This window comes from Ambystoma mexicanum, chromosome 2p, assembly GCF_040938575.1.
Source record: "Ambystoma mexicanum isolate Mex_15411 chromosome 2p, UKY_AmexF1_1, whole genome shotgun sequence".
NCBI classification, from domain to species: domain Eukaryota; kingdom Metazoa; phylum Chordata; class Amphibia; order Caudata; family Ambystomatidae; genus Ambystoma; species Ambystoma mexicanum.
In genome coordinates, this window is record NC_090923.1 from 1,234,428,721 (window position 1) to 1,234,452,562 (window position 23,842).

Here is a 23,842-nt window from a genome sequence, read left to right on the forward strand (position 1 = left end):
GTTCTAGCATCACTGACCCTACCTCTCTCTCAGCTTCTAATTGGTCAAACTTCCATTTATCATTTGATTGGGGAATGAACTGTGAGTCAGAGGGATGTCATTTTATGGCTTGCAGATAGGACACTCCTCTGTCAGATTGCACACATTCTATATTTGATAATAAAAGACATATTTCACAGTTACACAGTTGCTTGAAATTACATATACATGGTGTGGCTGAATTTAGCCATGTCTCTGTCCAAATCTGCTGTTTCTAAGAGCTTGCATTCAGAAATGGCACATAATTGACTTTTTAACTGATTTTTCACTTTCTGACATTGACCCAACTTTACATACATGTGTGCAGGGAGTATGGACATTAACTGATGAAGTTTCAGATTTTTAACATGCATACATTTAGAGTAATATCCACTTTTCCGCTAAAACCCCCCTGAACATGCCACCGGGTCGAAAAACCTCTTAAAATGTGGGCAGAAAAATCACAAGAATTATGGTGTCATTTATAAAATTTTCACATGTCCGTACTATGAGTGATCCATCTTTTTAAAGTTATGTTCTGGCTCCAAAGGGGTGTGGTTTACCCTCAGCACAAGGTTGAATTTCTGGTTTTTCCAGTTCTGCCAAGCCAGCTTGCTCTCACAGGCAGTGCTCCTCCCCTTTCCTCAGGAGGAAGCCACTTTTTACGACCATTTACGACTCCTGCCAATAAAACCTTTGCCTGAGCCAGGACAGGGCTTTGTTCACTTTCCTGCAGAGCACAGGTAATTCAATTATCAGATAGATGGCATATCCTTAGTGTGAGCAGCAAAAGGGCAGCTAGGCCTGGGAACACAGCTGTGACTCAAGTTTCACTCCTGATGGGGGTAGTTGCCAGGCAGAATTGGAATCTCTTTAAGCCAGTTTCAGATAAAATGTCACTTTTTGTTCCCCAGTTTCTGCATTCAAATAAAACTAAACATTTTCACATATGCAGCTAGAATGCTGATTCTAAGTTCAAAACTATGACATTTAAACAATTGCAACCTATGTGACACTCAAAGTAGGTCACTCATTTCTTTTAAACATTTAGATTTGTAGTGTCTTTCAGTCCAAATTTACTTAAACTGCTGAAATCCACAGCTAAGCCAGTCTTGTTATAAACCTTCAAGTCACTTCAGAATATAACTTTACATTGTATCCACCTCTCAGTAAGTCTTTCTTTGGCTTGCCTTGGGTTCACTTATTCAGTTTTACACAAAAAAGTAAAATCTGGTGTTGTTTTAAATTGCCGGCTTTTGGATAGTGGTGAGTACTGGTACTGCACCCCTTTTTGGGATTTAAGAAAATGAATTCCCAACAGTTATGGGTCTGCTTTTGGCAATCAGCATTGCCATTCCCAATGGTTTCAGACTACTGTGCGGGTAGTCCAATGGTGATTTTAGGCAGTGTCCTTCTGTGCCCATAACATCGGCAAAAATTGAGTGGCAGCCTATTCTTCATGCATTTCCCTGTGCATTTTCTGGGAAGCTCTGGCCATCATGATGTTTTCCATGTCAGTACTGCACAGTTTTGAGGTATGGCTCGGATGCATGGGTAAATACATCCCACAACACCCACAAAGTTAATTTTGTGCTGGAACGCCTGATCCATTTTTCAACTTTACTCTTGGAGTGTTGGGTATTTTGAACAATCGCACAAACAGCAGTGATATAAACAGTGTCTGCCACTTCTTTTCTTATAAATGAACCTTCTCCAACTGTATTTACTCTACTGAGGTGTCTATGCCCAGGCAGAATTCAGAAACTTCACTTGTGATTTTGCCATTTTTTTAATGGTGTTCCAGACCAAGGGATTGGAGGTATATCGGCTGCAACAGGCAACTTGCCTTTTTTCCATTTTGCCCCCTGTTAACACCAGAGCTATAACCATGAGAAGGGGTTGAGTTTATTTTATTCAACATTTTTGTAAGATGTGCCTGTTCCACTTGCATATATTTTATATGTACATTTTAGCATTTGACAAGACCGGATGTGGAAATTTAGTTATGTTGCATTAATATTACAGACCAGTCTATATGCTTCTCATAGAGTGACAGCTGGCAATTTGTGAGAGAAGCCAGATATTAGCATTGAAACCAAACTTCCTTGTTCCAGCCTTCTGTCACTTGTGTCTAGGTTTTCGAACGCTTATGTTTTGATTGATTGATATTTTATTTCTATCGTGCTCATACACAAGTGTTTCAGAGCAGGGAAAGGGAACAGGGGAGAACAAAAACAACGATCATACTAGGCCCAGTGACATTGAGAACGTGCAAGTGCACGGTAGAGGGAGAAGGGGGAGAAGTGCATGGAAGGGGGAACAAAAGGAGAGTGCAGAGCGAGAAGGAAAAAAAACAAAAATAATAATAAAATAATAAATAAAAAGGCAACAAACAATGGGAGTGCAGCCAGCAAGTGGCAAGTGCTGGGTTTATGGCAGCAGGCCGTGTAGGTCTGAAAGTGCAGGTAGAAAAGGGGAGGGCTGTATGGGTACAGACCCCAGTGCAGGGGGTGGCCCGGAGGCAGTGCGTGAGGGTGGCAAGATGAGCAGGTATCTGGACCCAGAGGACAGAGGGTGGCTAGGTAGCATGGTGAGAGTAGAATCAACAGGGGAGAGGGGAGGAGAAGGCAGAAGCAAAGAGGAAGGTTTTGAGGTGCTTCCAGAACCGGAGATGGTTCTCCTCAAGTTTTAGAGTGGCAGGGAGGATGTTCCAGAGGGAGGCCCCAGCTGAAGACAGAGATCTACCCGAAGCTCGTTTCTTTGAGAAACAACTGACCCTGAGGGAGTTAGAGGTAGAGGAGCGGAGTGCTCGAGATGGGAGGTATTTGCGGAGGGATAGCTGAAGGTATGTTGGACCCAGGCCCCAGAAAGCCTTGTGGACAATGCAGAGGGTTTTGAATTTAATCCTTGCATCCACTGGAAGCCAATGGAGAGATTTCAGAGCTGGAGAGATACGATCCCAGGGCTTGAGGCCAAGGACAAGTCTTGCAGTCCTTTTCTGGATAAGTTGTAAAGGGCGGAGAGTAGAGGCAGGTAGATTAAGAAATAGGCTGTTGCAATAGTCCAGCTTAGAGAGAACCAGAGCTTGGGAGACAGTGAGCTTCTGGGGGAATGAGAGGAAAGGAAGAATACCTCTGAGGAGGTGCAGTAGGAGGTTTGACTTTTTTGATACATCAGCGATGTGGGCAGAGAAGGAGAGTGTGGAATCAAAGGTGACACCAAGGTTCTTGGCCTCGCAGGTGGGGATAGGAGGAGGGCCAAGGGAGGCCAGGCAGAGAGTGAGGGGAAAGGAAGGTGATGGTGTGCCAATGAGGAGGATCTCTGTCTTGCTGGCATTAAGACAAAGATCGTTGGCGGCACACCAATCTTGGATGGCAGTTAGGCAATCAGTGATGAGAGAGGTGGAGGAGGTGGCCGAGGGCAGCCAGAAAATAAGTTGAGTGTCGTCTGCGTAGCACTGGAAGTTTGAGCAGAAAATGGCAATACAGCGTGCAAGAGTTGCCAGGTATTGGTTGAAAAGCCAGGGTGAAAGGTTAGACCCCTTCCGCTTCCTCCAAAAAAATGTTTTCTGACCTAATGGAAAGTAGACAATTAGCCGTAACAATTACCTCTAGTGCACTCAACTGTAGAATACATTGCCTTCTCCAAACCTTGGCAGCAGAGATCTGAACACACTCTTTCAACTAACATAGATGACAGACTTGAATTAATAGAGAGGAAGCAAAAACTTTCCAATCCCCGCAACCTTAAAAACATCCTTATAATGTTATGGAGCCAAAATGAGGGACAAAATGGGGTTGAAGGGGCGTAGTTTGGGTTACGTAGACAGATCTTTTTGAAGGGGTGTAATCTGGTGCAGAGGTGGAGTAAAGTTGGGGGGCATGCACTTATTTGGGCTTAGGGCAGCAGAAGGCCTAATTACGCCACTAACTACCAGCATGCCAGGCTGTCTAATTTTGATTTGTCAGTCCACCATTGTGACGTCTTTGGTATGGCACTGGTGAGTGTTTGAACACTGTTACACTGCTCTCTTGTTGTGTCACAATGGGCCTCATTGCGAGGTGGGCGGTAAGGGTTAACGGGCACCGGTAAGGAGACCGGTGCCGGTAAACCCTTACCGCCTTATTCTGAGGTCCCTTAGCGGGACCCGCTATGGGCGCCTGGTTTTACCGCTAAGGGACCGCTATTAGCGGGCCCGTTATTAGCTCCATCCCCATTCCCATTGAACCCTATGGGGGCTTGAATGGGAATGGGGAATGGTTCCCGGAATGGGGACTTACTGGGTCCTCCAAGGTTGGAATGACCTGGTAAGTCCCTATTTCGATAACCCGGACCCGGAATGCGGTAAGGGGGTAGCCATGGTGCTAATAGCACCATGGCTACCTCCTACCTCATAATGAGCTCCCATGTGTCATGTGCTATTGCTTATTGTTGTGAGTACAACATGCAGATGAGTGGTCATGTGTGACATGTCTTGTACACCACATGTGTGGTGGTGTAGGTATAGTTGCATGCATATTTCCTTTGTGTTGGCATGCCTTCATGTCCGGGTACATGGGTGTCTCAGGCAGGTGATTGTGTGCAGGCCGTGCCTGGCACTTGCCATCCTGTCATCATGAACACTGTCTCGTGTGTGGTCACTATTCCTCTCAAGCAGCATGGGTGCTCCTGTAAAGAAACTGTTCACCAGCCGCTCCCACATGGTGCAGTCGCACTGGCTGCCCCTGAGGTCGGTGGCCTGGCATGTGGCTGTGGCCTAAGGTCAGGTAGTAGTTCTACATGTGCACCTTTGTGCACTGCAATGTTATCCTGGATGCAATAGGCATGTATGATGTCGGACACAATGTGTGGCCTGTACAGGAGCAACCCACCTAAGTGATCTAGGCATCTGAATCATGACTTCAGGAAACCTATGTACTGTTGAATGATGCCCATGCTGGCCATATGTTTTCGTATTGTACCTCTTGTGTTGTGTACTGATGGCCTGCCTGTCGGGAGTCATGAGGTAGGGGCACAGTGGGAACTGGCATGACTAGCATGACAAAGCACAAGAATGGTGTCAGTGCGCATTGGGTGTTCCATCGTGGGTAGTGTTGGATGGGTGGTAATTGCCTTTGTGTGGACCCAGTGTAGTCCATGTTGCGATGGTCATGTGTCTGTCCACCCATGTGTGGATGTGAGGCTGCGTGTGTGTGTGTGGATGTGGTGGGTGTTTGGAAGTGGTGGGTGTTTTTGTACTTACCTGGCAGCCAGTGTCCAGCTTCCAACTGTGCACACATGCTGGAGACCTAGAAGATCTGGCTTTCTTGGTGAGCGCCTAGGAAGTTGGCATACACATCCATGAAGAGGCCACTGGCATCACAGACCAGTTGTGTGTTGAAGGAGAGCCATCGGTGCCGGTTCCGGTATATGTACACATTGGCCTGGGTGGCTGGGGGGTGGGGCATAGTGCAACATGGGTTCAGTCAATGGGGGAATCAGTGAGCCATGTAGAATCGGCTTGCTAACTGTCTGAGTTCCTCCTGGGTCGATGGCATGTAGACCTGGAGTTGGCTGTGTGATATAATGCATGCCACTACCTGGTGCAGGGCGCATGATTGCGTGACCTGTAAAATGCTTAAAGTGATGCCATTGATCCTCTAGAAAGAGGTAGTCGCGAACAGATGAATGGCGCCAGGAGCTTCACATGTACCTTTTGGCATGTGAACGTGCAGTGGTGGGGTGCAAATCAGCTTCGCACTTCTTCCACATGTCCATGATGAAATGCAGATGAAAGCGATACCTTTGGTAAACCTCTGCATCGTCCAAGAGGCCGAAGAGGCCGACCCTAGAGCAGAAGACCTGCTCCGTCCATCTCCTCCTTGGCTGGGGTGTTGCAGCTGCAGCAGCATTGTGTGATTCCTGCGAGTAGACCGTTATCACCAAATCACAGGAATACATTTTCTGTGATGGAAGTCGCAGAGTGTCGCTATGTGCCTTTCTGTTGGGACGTGTTGCATCATGATATGCGTGCTGTTGTGCATCATCGCTCTTTGGGTTATTTTATTTATTGGTAATTTGTTTGGTGTCTATACACAAGTGTTTGCAGGCACCATAATACAAACATGGGATGGGGGGATATAGGGAAAAAACAACAGTAACTGTTATATTGGCCTTGTGACTATCCTACCATGCAAGTGCTGAGACAAAGTTGATAAAAGTGCAGGGGAGGGTGGAGTAGGTGGTGGCGATGGGAGGGGGTGAAATTCCAGAGTGGAGTACGCAAGGGAGGTGAGCAAGTGCTGAGGGTAGCCAGAAGGGCAATTGCCAGGGGAAAAAGGGGGGATTGGTGGACAAGTGCTGTGGACAGGGTCGACCAGATTCAGGATAGTCCAGGAAGGGTGCCTGAGGGCAAGTGCTGGTAAGGGTTGCTTGGGGGAGACTGGTCAGGGATGGTCTGGCCCCTGTATGACTCAGAAGGGTCCATGCACCAGTCGCAGAGGCAGAGGGACATTAACACGGGAGAGGGAAGGAAGAGGAGAAAAGGAAAGTCTTGAGATGTTTCCAGAACTTAAGTTGATCCGGGTCAAGTTTGAGGGGGGTAGGGAGGCTGTTTCAGAGGGAGGATCCTGCCGAGGAAAGGGATCTACCTCCCGCTCTCTGCTTAGTGAAACGTCTGACCTGCAGAGAGTTGGAGCTAGAGGACCGAACAATTCTAGCAGGGAGGTATTTAGAGAGCGAAAGCCCCAGACAGTCCTGTGGATGATACAACATGTCTTGAATTTGATCCTTGCGGTCACCGGGAGCAAGTGGAGAGATTTTAAGGCTGAGAGATGCTGTCCCTGGGCTTGACGCCAAGGATAAGTCTTGCAGCCTTATTCTGGATTAGCTGACGAGGGCGAAGGGAAGAGAGAGGCAGATTGAGGAAGAGGCTGTTGCAGTAGTCGAGCATAGAGAGAACCAGAGCTCTGGAGATACTGAGCTTCTGGGGGAAGGCGGGGAAAGGGAGAATGCCTCTGAGGAGATGAAGCTAAAAGTTGGACTTCTTTGCAAGGTTTGTGATGTGTGGGGAGAAGGAGAGAGAAGAGTCCAAGAAAACCCCATGGTTTTTGCCTCACAGGAAGGTGAAGGGAGGGGACCCAAGGCGGGTGGCCAGCGAGAGGGAGGGAAACAGGGAGCAGGTGTCCCAATGAGAAGGATCTCTGTCTTACTGGCATTTAAGCAGAGATCATTAGCAGAGCATCATGACTGAATAGCAGTCAGGCAACCAGGTATGAGAGAGATGGAGAGGAGGTAGAAGGGAGATTAAAGGAGAGATGAGTGTTGTCAGCATTTCACTGGAAGTGAGGAGAGAAGGTGGAGATCACGTGGATCTGAGGGGCAAATTAGATATTGAAAAGCCATGGTGATAGGCTAGAGCCATGAGGGACGTCACAGGTATAGAGTGATATGGAGGATAGAGAAGGGCCCATTTGCACTTGGGAGGGCTGGTTTGAAAGGAAGGAGGTCAGCCATGCCAGTGCCTGGTCCATGATGCCAAGGGTATCACAGAGACGATTTATGAGGATGGCATGATTGATCGTGTCAAAGGTAGAGGAAAGATCAAGAAGGATCAAAACAAGGGAGAGTTTAGGAGAGCAGTTTCCGTGCCTCTGGATGTTCTGAAGCCAGACTGGTGGTCGTGGAGGCAGCCATCCGATTCGGTCTGGTGGGTTAGCTAGGAGATGACCAACTTCTCCATGACTTTGCCCAAGAAGGGGGTGATAGAGATAAGACGATAGTTAGCCAGGCATGACGGGTCTGCAGATGGCTTTTTTAGGAGGGGGTGCATACGGAAGTGCTTGTGGGGTTGAGGGAAAGAGCCAGTGGCAAAGGAGTGGTTTCAGAGGTCAGCCAAGGAGGAATGAGGGAGAAGATGTTGTCCTTGATAGTTCTGGAAGAGCAGGGGAGCACCTGTTTTGAGGAGACTTTAATGGATCAGACTACTCTAGAGACCTCTTCTGGTGCAATGGTAGATAAAGAGGACTGAATGGGGATTAGAGAGAGGCTAAGGTAGGCAAGGGAAGAGGAGGGTGGGAAGAGGAGTCAAGGACAGTGCGGACAGGATCTTCTGGGTTTGGAAGAGAAGTGGGAGGCCAGTGCAGTGCAGAGGGCCCGGGAGGGAAGGGGAGAGGTGGAGACTGCAATAGGATTGGCAAGTTCCTTGCAGATTCTGACAATTTCAGTTTTGTTATTGGTGGCCCAGAGATGTGGGCTTGGACATGAGCCCTCTTCTTGGAGCAAATAGTGAGACGATATTGTCTTTGTAGGAGGCGACAGGTCAGTTTGTCAGAGGATGTACCTGAGGCTTGACAGTTCCACTCAGCTGCTTTGCACTTTTTTTCAAAGCTGCCATGTCAGAGTCATACCAAGAGTTGCATTTGGAGGCAGGCATCATGCAGATCGTCATGACACAGACAAGGATGTCCAGAGTGTTGGAGATGGAGAGATGGAGATTAGACAGTGCCAAGTCAGAAGTGGAATTAGAGGTAGAAGAAGGAGATGAGATGAAGGTGGTGGTGAATGCAGCGACTGACACCCGCTTCATTGGTTGAATGACGGAGAAGGAGACTGGCAGTGCGGGCAGAGGCATCATCAAGGGGCCAGGAAGCTCAAGGTGGCAGGAGAGGAGAGAGTGGTTGGACCACAAGAGGGGTGTAGTTAGAGGGTTGGAGATAGGGATGTCAATTGGGATTAGAGCTTCCAGGGTGTGTCTGGTAGCGTGGGTTGGGTCAGAGGGCAGAATTGTGTGTGAGAGAGAGAGTCACAGAGATCACAAAAGAGTACAGATGCCAGATCATGAGGGTCCAGATGGATTTTAAAGTCCCCAAGGAAGAGAAGTTTGGGAGAGGAAGCCAGGAGAGGGAGAAAGGTCTGTCCATTCTGATAGGAAAGGGGGGTAGGTCCAGGCCGCCTGCAGATCATAGCGAGAGTGAGGGAGAGAGTAGGAGAAATAGATAACCTGCAGACAACGCACTCAAAGGAGGAGTAGGATTGAGTGGGAATGATGGTGGCCAGAACCCACTCAGGAAAAATCAGGGCCACTCTGCCCCTAGACTGAGTGGTCCTGGGATTGGATAGGATCTTGTAACCATCAGGGAGAAGGGTGTGAAAAGCAGTGACAGAGCTGGCCTAGAACCACGTCTCAGTGAGAGCAACGAAATCAAGGTCAAGGTGTTCAAGGAGGAAACAGATGTCAGAGGAGTGTTTGACAGCAGAGCGGGAGTTGAGGGTAGGTAAATGTAGCTCTTTGCCCCCTTTAAATGATTTTTGAGGGGGGACAGGGGCTGGGTACCACCACCAGATGGGGTGGAAGTCTGGAAAAAGGGCTGTGGGGGTGCAGGAGGTGGGGGGAGTTGAAAAGAGACAACAGACGCCTGTCAAGAAGTAGGAGGTTGGGCTGAGATCCCTGGGACATGATTGTGCCATTTCTATAGACATTGATGATGCACCTGGATGATGAGAAGTGAGCCAAGAGCAATTCCCATCTGGTACCACCATTAATGGGAAAGGAACAGAAAGAGGAGATGACAGAGACCATATGGGGAGTCCATGGGTCACGAGAAGGAACGACAAAGAGAATGTCAGTGACAGTCTGTCTGGAGGTAGCATTGATGGAGGTGTCAGCAATGGGGCAGACCTGAGTTGGAGACCAGGAGAGCCATCTTACATTTCTTCTTTCCAGACTTCGAGAGAGAGGGAGGATAGGCGATGGAGAAGCAGTTGGAATAGATAGGAGAGATAGAGAGCACCATAGGGATGAGGGGGGAAGTAAGTGGGTGCGCAGAGGTGGGAGAGGGACAGAAATGTACAATGCATGATAGAACACCAGGTGGACGAGTAACCAAACAGAGCAGAGAAAACACCAATAACAGGGTCTTGGTGAGGGCTGCAGAACTAGAGGTGTAAGAAATGAGGTTCAGTCATTCATGAGGACTGGCAGAGCACAGAAAAAATGACCAAAGTTAAAAATCATTTAGCACAGAAAATGCCTGGGGAACTTTGTTTTGTAGCTGTGTGTGTGGGTGGCATTCGGGTGTGCCTTGTTTGGTCATGTTGTGTGTGTGTTTAGCATGGAGGTGTTATTCCTTTTTTGGGATGGCTGTATTTGGTCCAATTATGATGCAATAATATGTGTGTCTGATGTGTTCTCTGGTGTGTTACGGGATATGTTTTGGCGGTTGGGGGCCCGTACTCATCGTGGTTGGCTTAGTGGTGCATATGGTAGCTGTGGTTTATTTTATGGAATTGTGTTGGCTGAGCTATGTATTTTTATGCATTATAATAAATTCTTCACATGCATTCGGATTGTCATAACCTCTGCGCTTGGCGGAAGTTCTGAAATGACGCACACTCTTTTTCTTGGCTTCAGCCTTTCTGTGTTTGTGTCGTAAGTCCTTTTCATACATAGGTTTAACTTACCTCCACGTAAGTTAGGACTCATTTTAGGCATAAAATGGCCTTACAGCACCTATCATCCTTAATAAATGAGGATAAATTGCATTTGACTTTTTTTTGTTTTTTTTTAACATAGTCCAGCCTAGTGTGTAACTGCTGCGGGGCAGAATAATGCAAGTATTGCCTCTCGTGGGGGTGTTGTGTCCTCCACACATCTCCAAACCCAAAGTCATTCAACAGGATCTGCAACGCCTTCGCGGCTGGGGCAGGTCTATCAAATTTCCCATCCGATCTATCAACCTTAGGGTTTAATATACAATTGAAGTCTTCTCCCAAGATCATTTCACTCCCCACACATGCCAAGGTTGTTGTACAGTGTTCTGAAGTATGCCGCTGTATTTTGGTTCGGGGCATACTTATTTACAATACTTATATCCCTGTTTTCCACTATTCCCCTCATTATGACCTTCCTCCCATCCGTCGCAACTATCGTCTGTACAAGCTGAAACGGGACATGTGGCGCCGCCCAGATAAGTACTCCCTTGGCATAAGCTGAATATGATGAGCCCGCTACAGTTCCCTTCCATTTCTTCCCGATCATCTCCATCCTCTCTCGCGTCAAGTGAGTCTCTTGCAACAGGGCTATGTCTATCTTTTATCTACTCAGGTATAACATAACATTGTTCCTTTTTAAGTAGTTATTGAGCCCCCTGACATTCCAGGTAATTATTTTAATGTCCCCCATGGCCTGTTAAATCCCCACCCTTCCTTCCATCCGTACAGTCCATGTTCAATTTTAATCCCTTTCTGTATAGGCTTGTTTCCCAACTAAAAATCCCCTTAACTAAAAACACGTCAAACACCCCAACTCCCCCCCAACAAACACCCAAACCTCCCGCCCTCCCACCTCCCTGCCCCAACAATGTCTCCAACTTTCTCAGAACTCCACCTCCTCTGTTCACCCTCCCTAGCCCCAACTTGCCCTGTCTCCCCAACTGTTGCCCAGCTCCATCCCTGGATCTCAGGCACCCCGCATCTAGCCCTTTCTGGCAGTTGCCTTACTCGTAGCTCAGCAGGGAGGTGTCGCCCTAGTGGTGGTCCTCCTAATCTAACTCTTGGGGGTAGGTTGTCTTCGTTCCTTGCTCCCTATTCAAAAATCAGGTTCGTCGCACCTCCCTTCTCCTTATTATCGTTACACATTCTATATTCCAGTCCAACATGTCCAAATGCCTCATGATATAATAACCCTCTGCCCCACGCCATTAATCTCAATATACTTGGCTATTAGGTCACTTATCGTTACTTCCAGGACCCTGAGCCTCATCCTGCTCCGGACAGCCATGTGCATCCAACCACGTCGCTGCATCCTCCGGAGATTAAAAAAAATGTGCTTTGTCTTTGTAAAGGATCTTAAGCTTAGCGGGGTACAGCAACATTTATTTCAATCCAGCCGTGCGCAGTCTTCTCTTAATTGCCACATAACTGTAGCGTTGTCTCTGGACTAGCATAGTATAGCCAGGATATGCAGTGATGGTCGCTGATGCTCTCTTGATCGTACCCCCTTTCCTGAAGAACTCCAAAATCTTTTCCCTGTCTCTGTAGTTCAGGATCTTCGCTATAATTGCTCTCGGAGGGGTTCCAGGTTGCGGTTTTCTCATCAAGGCCCTGTGCGCACGTTCCACCGCAAATCCTTGGGAGAGCTTATTTGCACCTATTTCCTGCAATATCATGTTCTCCACGTAATTTGTAGGGTCTTGGCCTTCCTCCCCTTCCGGCAAGCCAACCACGCGTATATTGTTGCACCTAGCTCTTCCTTCTGCCTCCTCTGCTCGATTTTCCAGGTTGGCTACCTGCGGCTTCAGTATGTGCACCGCCTTGGAGTTGTCCATGCCAGTGTCTGTGTTAATTTTCACAGCACTCTCCAGGCCCGCTGGTTCTTTCCGCCAGTGTTCTTACATCTTGCCTTAGCAGGTTGACCTCCACTCCAACCGCATCTATTTTTGCTTCCAATGCAGTCCTTAGTTCTGCCATCGTCGTCCCCCACGAGACCTTCAGCTCATTTATGGCTGCCAGAATCATGTGATTGTTACTTGGCATTGCTGCTCCGGCGGCTGCAGCGGTCCCGCTTTGCGTGGGGGTGGTGGGCATCTGCTGCGATTTAGCAAAAATGTCCATTGTAGGCTGTTTGCTTTTAGCCTTGCCGCTTCTCACCGACATTTCTATCCCGTTATTTGTTGTTACCAGCTTGCGGGTCACTTATCAGTTCCTACCATCTTTCAGCGTGTCCATTTTGGCATCCCCGCCTTTCGACACTATGGTTGAGCCAGGCTGCAAAGGGTTAATACCGGATGATTCACACTCTCAGGCTGTGTGGCATTGATGTATTGTAACACGTGGGGTGACCATTTTACGCCTCAGCCAGCCTACTGTTCTGTGTCCACCCCTCTTGCACAATGTGATATGGTCATCAGCCCACTTTATATATGCATGGCCAATTGTGTTCTACGGCTGCCTTAGAGCTTTCATGCCGCTTCTATTCCAGCAACACCACTGTCCGCTTTTACCACTCCTCCGAGCCCCCGGCCTCCGTGTCCAGTGGGGGGTTTGGGGTATGTGGCGCCTCTCATGCTATTTCCTGTGCCTCAGGTGGGCTTGCCGACCCCCACGGGGGTGCTTCTTCACAGTATCCCAGCCACAGGCACTCCAGGCTCCAGCCTTCCAGGGTCCCACTGTAGCCCACCCAGAGCTAGTGTTGTAGTGTGCTGCTAAGGGCATTTCCATCATACAGGGCCAGGTGATCCCATTCCCTTTATCTTTTGGGCCAGGCACCTTCAGGGACTGCGGAAGTGATCATTCGCACCTCCGTGCCCCCGAAACCACTCTCACTCGTTCAGCCATGCCAGGTTTTAATTTGCTGTATCCTCATTAATTACACTGGCAAGCCCTCCGGGCGCTCCGCGTGCACACGGGCTATACGCTTTCAGGCACTGTAGGGTCGTGCCCAGCCCTCCAGCATGCCCAACGTCTTTTTTCCCCTGTTCCAATTATCAATCGCACTTCTGTGTTATTCAGCCGTGCCAATATTTAATTTGCCTCGTCCTCATTAGTAACACTGGCAAGCCATCCATGCGCTCAGTGTGTACCCGGCCGGGAGCCACAGACCGCTCAGCACAATCGCTTACGTTAATTGCGGGTCTGCCGGTGCCCGCAAGATCCTCCTCTTCGTTCAGGCAGGCCGGACTCCTTCACTCTCCGTTTTTGTATTCTATACACGGACTGTCCTGTCCTCTCAGGCAGCCGCGCCTCAGCTTCGTTGTATCACTCGTTGGGGTTGCCGCGATGCTGGCTCTCAGAGAGTCCTTTGTCTGCCCTCCGCTGCCATTTTGTAGCCAGCCTTCTCTTCTTCTTCGGCGGGGGCTACAATGTAACAGAACTTCTGTTACTGGCATTCGATCTCGGCGCAAGGTACTGCATTCAGCGCCGCTTCTCTTCCCATCAGCTTTCGTCCGCCTATATTCCAAAAGTAACTGCTTAAAGGTGTGTGAAACAACGGATCAATTATCGGCTCTGGGAGCTCCGACATAGAGCAGCCTACTACATGGCTGCCAGGCCACCCCCCCACCAAATTGCATTTTACTTTTATTGGTCAAAAGACAATTTGGTTTTACATTTCTTCACTTTGACATGTTTTTGTTGTACATGGTTTCATTTGTTATTACAATAAATTGGACTTACAAGATTTATGATGATGTTTATGTTTTTTATTTTCCTCAGGGTTTGGCTCAATTGGATTTTTATCTTGTATTAATATTTATATTTCACCTATAAAAAAGAAACATGCTGTTATAATAGTAAAACATGTGTATGTTAATGACAATGTAATTATTGCAACAATGGTACATGTATTTGTTATTGTAAAGTATGTAATATGTTACATTTGACAAATTATTAAAAAAAGACTTATATACATTTTTCTTACTAATCGTACACACCTGTTGAAGCTATATAGTGCATGAAGCATACACACTTGTTGAACCTATCATTTGTATGTTACTGCATACACTTGGTTTTGCAGTTGATATATACTAAAGTAGTTATCCTTAGTACACAGGTAATTACTGTTTTAAGGAATTGTACATTGGTAATGTTATGCGTACAGTAGGTGTGAACAAAAGTACATTATAATTACTAGGATACTTGTTAAATTTGAAGTGCATCTATTGAACCTACATACCTTTTGAAGCTGTAAAGCGTATGAAGGGTACAAACTTGTTGAATCTATAAGTTGTATGCTACAATATACATTTGTATTTGCAGTTTATGTTTACCAAAGTAGTTATCATTAGTATGCTGGTAATTAAAAGTTTAACAAATTGTGCATTACTGATGTTATATGTACAGTAGGGGTACACGACTGTACACTATAATTACCAGAATATGTGTTAAATATGAAGTGTGCCTAATAGATGGTTATTGAGCGTACATACCTGTTGAAATAAAGTGAATGAAGTGTACATCCTTGTTTAACCTATGAATAATATGCTACTACAAAAAATTCGGATTTGCAGTTTATATTTGTAACAAAGTAGTAATCATTAGTACAGTGGTAATTTAAATGTTAGAGAATTGTAAGTTACTAATGTTATACGTACAGTAGATGTGAACAAATGTATGTTATAATTACCATGATACTTGCTAAATATGAAATGTACCTAATGGATGGCTATTGAGCATGCACACGTGTTGAAGTTATGAAGGGTGTAAAGGGTACAGACTTGTTGAACCTATAAATAGTACGCTACTATATACATTCACATTTTCAGGTAATATTTACCAAAGTACTGTTATCATTAGTACTCTGGTAATTAACATTTTAGCAAATTGTACTTTATTGATGTTATGCGTACAGTACAGCTAATCAACTCTATGTCATAATTACCAGGACATATGTAAAATTTGAAGTGCACTGTGAGGAGTCAGAAATGAGAGACAGACACAAAGTTATGTTATTCTCAAAGTCAGACATTTTATTAAACAGAAATGGTTTGGAAAAATGCCTCTCTAGTGAGGAATTTCCCTACCTAGAAAACTAAATATAAAGATCTGTCTGTGTCAAGTAGTCAGTAACTTAAAAACCGTCCTTGTGCCCAAAAATGTCTAAGCACACCATCACACTAGAAATAAAACAACAAAAAGGGTGCAAGGAAATGTCGTTGATGTGATATTAACAAAAGTGTTCACAACCAAAAATATACAGATAGCTCCAACAAAAATGGTTTTCAAGGAAAGACCCTGGGGTCCTGAGGGTGGTTTCCACCACCCAGATTTTTAGGTAGTATAGCAAATGTGTCTCTTTATCCAAAAGTTCCTTTGTGTCAAAAAGTGTCTCTTTATCAACCCGTTCCTTTGTGCCAGAAAATGTATTTTTGTACTGGACTCACAAACTTCTTGTTTAAACAATACATTCCATAACAGTCTTTCCTTAGCTACACGTGATAAATTCCATAACAGTCTTTCTTTAATTTTGAACAATACATTTCACAACAGTATTTCTTATGCACTTCTTGAAACTTTTAAGGATTACCTGAGATACTCCCCTGCCAGGAATTCTTTTATGGGTTTTTCATATCCCCTGTCATACTCCCCTGCCAGGTGTCTTCCCAACAATGTCAAACATCTTTAGACAACTTCAGGTGCCTGATGTATTTGCTTGCCAAGACATCTTTCATGGGATTCTCAGATCCCCTGGTAAAATCCTCTGCCAGCCCTTGCCAGGACTTTATTTGTTTTACTGTTCTTTTCACTATGCCACAGTAGCATATACCCCGTGGTGCTCTGTATATTGGCCTATGATAACACTTGCTTCAGTTCCCCCCCCCCACAAAAAACATCTCATGTTTCTGTACTTGCTTGGGGTTTCTTGCTGCACTTTGCCTTGTTTGCTTTCAAACATTCTTCTCATTGGGGTTTGAACCCATATTTTGCCTTTACTGTATTAAAACAAGCTTTGTGCCTTTCTGTCATTTGCAACTTCAAACAGTTCAAACATTTGCTGGCATGTGTGTTGCAATTCCCCGGGGTCCTCCGCTGCTCTGTGCAGACTCACCGGATCTTCTTTGCATCCCCGAACTTGCTTGCGCTTCCACAGTGTTGTCCCTTCACCGCCGGGAATGTGAAGATGCTCTGTCAGCGTGCCACATGGCCTGGCTTTCAACCGCCGACTTTCACGGAGCGGGGAGCACTGTTTGCTTTGTAAGCGATATTCAATCAACACTACAGCTAAGTCATTGCCTAGTCTGGGATGCTGAGGAAACCCTTATTGATGTATTTTTATATCCAGTTCAGTACTCTGGATGACAACCCTTGTATAACACCCCCCTCTTAGAATCCCCCTGACCCCACTGAGCCAAGAAGTAGGTTTGTTTTGCAAATTTAAAAGGTTTATTTGGACAATTCAACAATATATATCTATCACACTTAACAGGGATGAGTTTTAAACACAGGCAAATTACTTTAATGTGGTTTGCAAGGAAGTGAAAAGGTGCTAAAATTGCTTTTAATTCCCTCTAGAGTTTCAGGGTAGGTGATGGCTACTTTATATTAGTTCAGGCTCACTTTAACAATACTCTAGCACAAACGGTTCCAGAGATACGGACGATTAAATAAAGGTAGTTTTTCGGATTTAAAGTAAACTCAAAATGACAGGTGACAGCTTGCAGCTGCAGAATTGACAGGTGACAGTTGTGCAGCTTTAAAAATGACAGATGACACGATTTCTAGGAGGCTGTTCTACTTAGGTTAAAATAGTTTGGATTAGATTATTTTAGCTAAGAGATTGGTTCTACACAGTTCTGCTAGGTACTCACAATATCAATTTGAAAAAGGCCTCGTCACGGTCTGGTCAGGTTGGACGGGACTTCCGGCGGGTGGTTCTGAAGTCCCGGCTATCTGGGTCAGCTCTGCTCTCTGGGTCTCTCAAGCACTGGATCTGCTCACAACGGTCTGGTTTGTGGTTCTCTCGGGTTCCGGATACAGCACTGCTTTCTGGATACTGCTACAGGTTCTTGCAAAAATTATTGGCAAAAATTCAAACAGCTCGCCCGGCTGTTGAATAGTTTGGTTGGTTTTGAGGCCTGCTGAAGAGGATTCAGCTGGTGGATTCAGGCCTCTAGGCTACAAATTCTGGAGTTAATTTCTGCTACAGGTTCTGGAGATTGATGGATTTGAAGTCTGGATCCCTGGATGTGAAGTCGTCGGTCAGCATGCTCCGCAGCAAATGGAATTGAATGTCCCTACCTGTCCCAGCAGTCTCTTTTTTATGTGTTTTGAAAATGGGTGTGTTCCTGGGCCTAGCTAAGCCTGCCCCTCTCTACTTGTCATTGGCCCAATTCTCCCCTCTCCCATGATTGGGGGAAGGAAATGGATTGTCATCATGATGAGGTCTGTTTATGGGTCAGAGGATCCTCCCCTGGTCAATTTGCCACACAAATCTATTTCTGACCCAAATACATATTTATCTATGTACCATTTTTCTAATATTATAGGTCCAGTTAACATATTTTCTGTAGCACCAAACCATCCGATCCCTGTCTTTGTACGATGTTGTGTCCACTGATGACAGAATTCTCCCCTTTTCATCCAGATAACGACCTCTAATCCTTTCCAGATTTTACACAAATGTGCACCAGGGATATGGGTTACAGATGATAAAGTGTCAGATTTTTAACATGCATACATTTGGAGTAACAACCTTTTTTCCCGCTACTATCCCCAGGAACATACCACAGGGTCCTAACACCTCTTAAAATGTGCACAGAAAAATCACAAGAATAATGATATTACTTATATAATTCTGACAAGTCTGCACTATGAGTTATCTATCTTTTTAAAATTATGCTCTGGTCAAAAAGGGGTGTGGCTTCCCACATCACATGGGGGAATAACTGGTTTATCCACTTCCCCCAAGCCAGCTTGTTCACAGAGGCACAGACTGCCCCCCAGTTTCTCCCAAGAGGAAGCAATTTTACGACACCCCTAATATAACATTTGCCTGAGTCAAGGAAGTTGCATTGTTCTGTCCCTTCCAGTTCCCAGGTGCTCCACCCCTAATCTAATCAGAGAGGTGTCAACTCCTTTTGGCAAGGGGCAGCAGGATGCAGCTAGGCCTGGGAAGAGTGGCTGAGCAGGTTTCAACTCCTGTCGGGGGTAGTTGTCAGGCAGAATCCAGTTTCATTAAGCCAGGTTTCAGCTAAATGTCACTTTTTGTTCCCAGTTTAAATCAAACTTACAATTTTTACATATACATTAAATAACTACTTCCTTCAAGTCATTTCAGAATATAGTTTTACATTGTATCCACCTCTTAGCAAGTCTTTCCTTGGCCTGTTTTTGTTTCATTTGTTCAGTTTTACACAAACGTCTGGTGGTTTTAAAATGCCAGCTTTCTGATAGTGGTGAGTACCGGTATTGCAACCATTTTTGGGATTAAGAAAATGAATTCCCCACAGTTCTGAGATGTTTTTTGGCAATCAGCATTGCCATTCCCAATGGTTTCAGGCTACTGTGTGTGTAGCCCAATGGTGGTTTTAGGCAGTGCCCTCCTGTGCTCACAACATAGGCAAAAATGGTTGGCAGCCTATTCTTCATGTTTTCCCTGTGCACTCTCTGGGGAGTTCTGGCCATCATGATGTTTTCCATGCCAGTACTGCACAGTTTTATGGTAGGGCTTGGATGCATGGGTAAAAACATCCCACAGCTTGGGCGGTCACATTCCCTGCGATCTCTGTACAGCCGCCAGCCTCTTTACCGGTTTCCTTCCTCCACGCCTTCTTTTCTGTCTCGCCACACCGATTCGGACACCTTGTGGTCTGGAAACCCAGCACAGGGTTCCTTGTCCCCACCTCCACACCCCTATCCCGCACTGCCTCTGCCATTTTTAAATGACCAACTCCCTTTAGGTCCAGAAATTATCCTGAACATTAGGCTTCAGGTTTCCCTTGAGTTGCATAAACTCCTTCCTCCTCTCAATACTTCAGGGTTTATGGGAGTTGAAGTTCCTAGATGTTACTGGATTTCTTGGATGTGGTTTTTCAAAAGTCTCACAAAAAGACTCATCAAAAGAGAAGATGCTATGTATGAGTTGTGAATGTTTGTGTCAAGCAAAACGACATGGAGCAACACAGGTTCAATCCCTGGGTCCGTGCTTAGAAACCTCTGGGTTTTAATCACCTTATAAATAACCAAGTATAATTAGAATTATAGATGGAGGCTTGACTAAAGTGATTTAGGGAAAAGCTTTTCTGGATTTTACGATAGGGTGAAACTGTTAGGGTACTACAAGCCATTAAGGACTTGGGTATTATAGGGTCTTCCTCAGGGGGAAAGGTGGGAATACCTTGTCTCATCTGATGGAGTCACCACTTTCACACCGGTAGTTGCTGCCTCCGATGTGATCCCCCCTTGTATAACCACCCCCAAGGTCAGGATCAGGTAGTGGCAGCTGCCTCCTGGCCACATGGGAGGGGGTCACCGCAGGGAAATCAGTGATGACTACACTGCATTCATCACAGCACCTAATGGATGGTTATTGAGCTTACACACCTGTTGAAGGTATAAAGCATATGAAGCGTACAAACCCATTGAACATATGAATAGTACGCTTCTTCATGTATTCGTATTTGCAGTTAATATTTAGTGCTATATAGCATTGTAAAATAAGTAACTAAAAGGGTACTTTTTATTGTTTAATGATGTTCACAGTAAGTAATTGCTCCATTCACTGGTAAATGTAGATTGTATAATGACTATTTACTAATCTGGCTCTGTAGAAGCATACAACGAGGAAGTTCACATTTTGAAGTTAGCTGAAATAAAATAATCAAATTAAAGAAGTTCAAAATTATTAATAATACTAGTAGAGCTTTTTTTTTTTACATGTTTCAAAAGTTTGTAAAGGGTACTCACCTTGCATACTCACTAGTCATTGTCTTCATTTGCAGTGTTTAATATTGTTAATAGGGGTGATTGGAAAGATGCCACGTTTGAGCATTGTTAAAAGCATAAACGGCACGTACATTTGTTATGAAACAAATTTGGTGGAGTGTTTCTGTATGTTCAATGGTCATTACTATAGCAACATAGAAGTAGTTTAAATTATGCATGTGCTGTTAGTAATTGTTGGATCATACTTATGTGAATTATGTGAATTAAAAAGTGCTACGTTGTTTTTAAAGAAGTTGACACTGCAGTTTATGTAAAATGGAGGAAGAGGTAAGTGTACAAGCAAATCTTGTGTGTATGTATAATTTATAGTTGAGTAGTTTAAAAAAGTGTGTATTATGCTTTAAAAGTTTTTTAAAGTTTTGGAGTAATGCATTTTATGCATTTCAACATCAGTGTATTTTACAATATGCATGCAATTGTTAGCATTATAAATCTAATATATTACGCATGTACTTTCAATTATTGTTGTCACGTGCATATGAGTATTGGTGCCGCGTGATTACAGGATGCATGTTTGTATAGCAAATTCTGCATACTTTACTTTTCGCATGTGTGTATAGTGTTATGTACCAAATTTAAATTATGCATGGACTTGTAATTATTGTTTTGCATGTGAGAATGGGGATCGATAAATGCTCAAGTTAAAAATGCTCCCATTGCAGTTTTTGTAAAATGGAACAACAGGTTAGTGTTATAAAAAAGTTTGTATGTGTACATTTATGTACTTGTGTGTGAAATAAGTTAAAGGTATTATATTTGTTTATTTTTTAAATTTAGGGAAAGTATGTGTTGATTATTGGCGATTTACAGATTTTCTGGCTACAACATTATGGCACACGAGTGCTGGCTCTCCTACCATTATAGAATGTGAATGTTGAATGGCATGGATATCGTGGTGCCAAATGGGAAGACATAGTGGAGAAACTTGTTCACTGTCATGACAGTGGCGAAATACCAGAGGAAATTATTTAGGATACAGGAGAGGAATATAATTATGACACCAGATAGAAAATGATTTATTATGTCTAGTAGGATTGTTTCCAAGAAATAAATTGTGTTTCTGAGCTTGGCTGCACATACAATTTGAAAAATTAATTGTGCTAGAATACATGTGAATAGGTTTTGTGATGAATCCAGTTGAGTCATCACTTATTCCCTGGTGATTACCTCCTCCCGTGTGGCCAGGAGACGGCCGCCGCTACCTGATCCTGGCCCTGGAGGTGGTGATATGAGGGAGGATCACATGGGAGGAGATGGCTGCCGCGGGAGGTGGTGACTACTTTGGAAGAGATGCAGTATCCCCCTTTGTTCCAAAAGAAAACCCCATGAACCCTAAACCTCTGATGGCATATTGTCAATTTAGTCAAAATCACAATCATGCCTCAGATATACACAACACACACATTAGATCTCCTGATTCTGCAAAAGCCCCTATGTTTGAGATGTCAATTTAGGGAAAGTTGGAACAAGTACTACATTAGGCAAGCAAATAGAAATGCAACAAAGTGATACAACTGTGACATATTACAGGACAGTGTAATTGATAAGAGGACCTGGTGAAAGGAGTACACCAGGCAGTGGACATTTGGGGAGGAGAAGGATACCTGGCAGATAAGTACAACAGGGGATTTGTAGGATCCCAAGGAAGGATTCCTAGCAGGGGAGTATACCAGGCAATACACGCAAAAGTAAAAGGTTATAAGACATTGTGGCAGGATACCTGGCAGTGAAGTATACAGGTGGATCTGGGAAGCCCAAAGAGGAAGTCCTGGCAGTCAAAAGGGCCAGGCACTTTTAAAACTGAATACAAACTTTAAAACTGGGGGAAGATACCTGGCAGGAGAGTACACCAGGTGATCTGAAGAACCCATAAGAGGATTCCTAACAGAGGAGCATACCAGTAGAACCACTGAAGCTGTAAAAAGGAAACCTATTGGTAAATTCCTCATATGAATAAGAACTTTTGTGAACCCAATACAAAGAAACCCAGGAAGAGCTGAATGTTTTAGAACATATTATTTGCACAAGAACGTTCTGAACCTAATTAAAAAAGACTGTTGTTTGAAAGAGACACTTTTGCTGTGCTACCCACGCATCAAGAACCTGTTGTTTTGAAGAGAAACCTTTGCTGTTTTACCTAACTATCCAGGGGAAGGGAACCACGTCTGGATCCAAAGGTTTCTCCTTGGAAAATACTTTTCTGTTGAATGTATTTATTGACTTTGATTATTAACACTTTTTGCCATTCATAAGTCAGAGACATTGCCTTGCACCCTTAGCTGTTAATTTCTAGTGTGAGGGCCAGATTAGAATGTTATGGGCACAATGACAGTTTATACGTTTCATGACTTGACACAGAATGATCTTTCGTTTTAGTTTACTAGTGTCAGGAATGGCACTCTATAAAGAGTGGCACAGGACACCCAGAAAGGGTTTGGGTGGTTGTGCCAAATAAAGTGGACAGATAAGAACACACACAGCGGAAAGGAAAGAGAACGAAGAGTAAGCAAGAGTAGCAAGGGAAAAGATACAGAATGAATACCCTCTTGGGGTGTATGCAGATAGAGGAAAAGAGTATTCCACGAACCTTGGAAATACTCTAGCCTTCTGCACAGTTTGCTATAACAGAGGCCCACGCTGATTGCTCATGACTTGGAACAGCAGCTCTGGGTGTCTGTAATGTAGAAACAGGACAAGGGAAGGGGCAGGTGTTGACTGATGGGAACCAACAGACAAGCTCTGTGCAAAAGGGTCTACAAACAGTACAAGAGAAGATACTACAGGCAAATCCAGTAAAGGAGGTGATAGCAAACTAGCAGAAGGAAATGAAAGGAAAGTCGTGTAACAGGATAGGATAGCAGAAGACGGTAAGGAACAAGGTTGAGAGCTCAGAGGAGCAGGAAAGCAATGAGTAAGCCCACAGGAGTAGGACTGTAAGGTAGAACGCCCAGAGGAAAAAGGGCTTAGGGCAGCAGAGTAAAGCAGACTGCAGGGCAAGGATCCCGTAAGGGCCGGGCAGTAAGGAGTGAACCCTGAGGGACAGGGCCCCTGAACGTAGAAGGTAGCAGAGGACTGTAGAGAGCTGCTAGGCCGAGAACCCAGCGGAAAAGGTAGATAGTAGGCAGCGGAGCGTGATAAGCTGCAAAGTAGGAAGGCCCAGAGGACAAGGGCTGTAGGTAGCCAGAGAGAGGTAGGCTGCAGTGCAGGGAGCCCCAGAGGACAAGGGCTAAGGCAGCCGGAGTGAGGCAGGCTGCAGGGCAGGGAGCCCAGAGGACAAGGGCTGAGGAAGGAAAGCAGCAGAGCGTGATCAGCTGCAATGTAGAGGGTCCACAGGGCTAGGGCGGAGGCTGGAAGGCAGCAGAGTGTGATCGGCTGCAATGTGGAGAGCCCGGTAGGACAAGGGCGG